This window comes from Petromyzon marinus, unplaced genomic scaffold, assembly GCF_048934315.1.
Source record: "Petromyzon marinus isolate PM22_M1 ecotype Great Lakes invasive population unplaced genomic scaffold, UKy_Petmar_22M1.pri1.0 PM_G_Scaffold_21, whole genome shotgun sequence".
NCBI classification, from domain to species: Eukaryota; Metazoa; Chordata; class Hyperoartia; order Petromyzontiformes; family Petromyzontidae; genus Petromyzon; species Petromyzon marinus.
The window spans coordinates 142,501-145,000 of record NW_027422773.1 but is presented as its reverse complement, the minus strand read 5'-3'; positions in this window follow the sequence as shown (position 1 = coordinate 145,000).

Below are 2,500 nucleotides of genomic sequence, written 5' to 3'. Positions count from 1 at the left end.
GGGACTCGAGTCTGGCAGAGCATTTCCTGCAGGAACGTAAGGCCCCATCTCTGCCTCTGTTCAAGCTTTCTCTTGTTGGGTAAATATTTGCCCTTAGTTGTAGTGCTGCGATAAAGAAGCATTGTTTAAAGCCGCACCATGGCCTCAACCAAGCATTACTGATTCTATCATGCGCAAAGTTTACAATGCCCCTTCCTTGAACCGGCTTTTCGCACCATCTCTGAAATTCATGCTCCCTCCAATCGCAGGGTCTCGGATATACAGGTTCTTTTGACACCGAGTCCCTGAGAACGAATGTTGGGATTGCATCACTGTCACCCCCTGCTCGTACCCACAAATTACGGTATTCTTCCTCCATACCCTGCGAGGACACAATATTACGGGTGATAGCATCGGACGAGTTTGCTATACGTTGCAGCCTTCTAACTTGAACCGAAGGGATTGCTTTTTCCAGTTTCAAGATGGCAAGGCCTCCGTCTTGGGCTCTGGCATATAACAGTCCATCACAAGTTGAAGCGGGAAGGTGGAGCCATCCTTTTACCGCCTTTCTAATCTCTTGGTCCAACCCACGGAGAGTTGATTGCTTGCAGTCCGAGTGGTCTGCAGGATATAACAATCTGGGTAGGGCATAGGCATTGAGTAGTTCAACCTTCTGAGTTGGCTTCAGAGGCGCCTCATCGATTTTCGAGATCCATGTCTTTAGCTGACAATGTAGATCAGGCTGTATAGTGCCAGTCCAAGGGCCAATTTTCAGACCAAGGTATTTCGTTGATTCATCAGGTTGGATCATATGGACATCTTTATTTTTGATAGTCCATGGGTCGCAGTTGTTCACCGTATATGAATCTTTGGTTGGGCTTATCATGAAGCCCTGGCACTTTCTGGCCTGAACCTCCAATCCCGATAGCCCACAAAATGATTCCAAGATCGCTAGATTGGCGGCCATACCAACCCAAGATTCGCTCACCAACACCAAATCATCAGCAAACGCAAGAGCTGTCACGTGGTCGGTATCAATGGAGTACCCAACTCCGTGTGACTCTAGGGTGCATATCAAAGGGTCCATGGCAAGATTGAAGAGCAGGGGTGACATGGGGTCACCCTGTTTGACACCAACACGTATGCTAATTTCTCGAGTCGACTCGCCATTGCTTTTGAACGAGGTCGTACACCGATCGTAGGCGTTCTGGATGATGCCCACCACGTGTTCATCTACTTTCTTGTGCCTTAACACCCATAAAATATGAGCATGCGAAACCGAGTCAAAAGCTTTCGCTATGTCGATGAACATGACAGCCAACGGCCTGTGCAATTTCTTAGCGTGTCTCATAAGGTCCTGTAGCACCTTAAGATTTTCAGAGCAGCCAGATGCCGCTATAAAACCACGCTGCCTTGGGTTTAAAGGACAAGCACGAGCAAGACGTGCAGTCATTATTCTGGAAAATAATCTCAGAATCATTGAACCAATCGTTATTGGTCTCCAGTTCCCCAATTCTTTCAGCTTTTCATCGTCCATAACCTTAGGAATAAGAATCGTCCTATTCTTTTTCAACTCTTTGGGAATAATTCCTGTAATCATCCATGCATTAAATAGGGCTGTCAGTGTCCGACCCTCGGGGTCGGCAGCACAGATTGCAGCCCTTGTTAGGCCATCTGGCCCAGCTGCTGACGTTGGTTTAATGGCCCGTATGGCAGTCTGAACTTCCTCCACCGAAATTAGGGGCTCAAAGTATTCGTTATTTGCAATACCTGATGACTTAAATTGGCCCAGGCCATTGAATGGCAACACCTTCTCCCATTTTTCGCAGTAAAAACGATATACATCTGCGTTCGGGATTCGGCATTCATGACGTTCAGTGCCATCTAGGACTAAGGACGCAAGAAGAGAGCGGTTCTTAAAGAAGAGCTTCTGGTGCTTCATGAAGCTTCCTCGTTTTTCCGCTCTCTTCTTCATCCAAGATCGTGTGGGTAATATCCTGGGTTTAATAATGTCGTTCTCGGGTTTTGAACGTTTGCCTTTGTTTTTCACCAATCTCATCGGACAAAGCATCAATGCTGTGGCAGTTTCTACGAGGGCATCATGTTGGCCCTCGCCGTTAAGCCAAGCCTTTATTGCCTCCATTGCAGGCTTTTCCAGGGTCCCAGAATTCTCATTCGTAAGCCGCTCAGCTGCTTGAGCGAGTATGGATGAAGTCCCCGTTGTTACATTTGGTGGGGGAGACAATGTCTCAAGAGGCCTAGAAGAAAAATGTAAGCTGTCTGACATGGGGGCCCCTGTCTTTTTACTTAGGTCCCGTCTCTTGTCAGAGACTTGCTTGTTGGTCTTAGTCCCAAGCGCTTCAGCAATGATCTTATTGATATTCTTTTTCCCCTGAAACTGCAACTCTAGAAGTGCCAGCTGTTCTACTTCCTTCAAAGACCAGCAGCTACGGTGTACCCCTCTCTGCGAGGTACCCTTTATACCATCTTTAATCCTTTCCTCATTACGGGTGACTGGGTG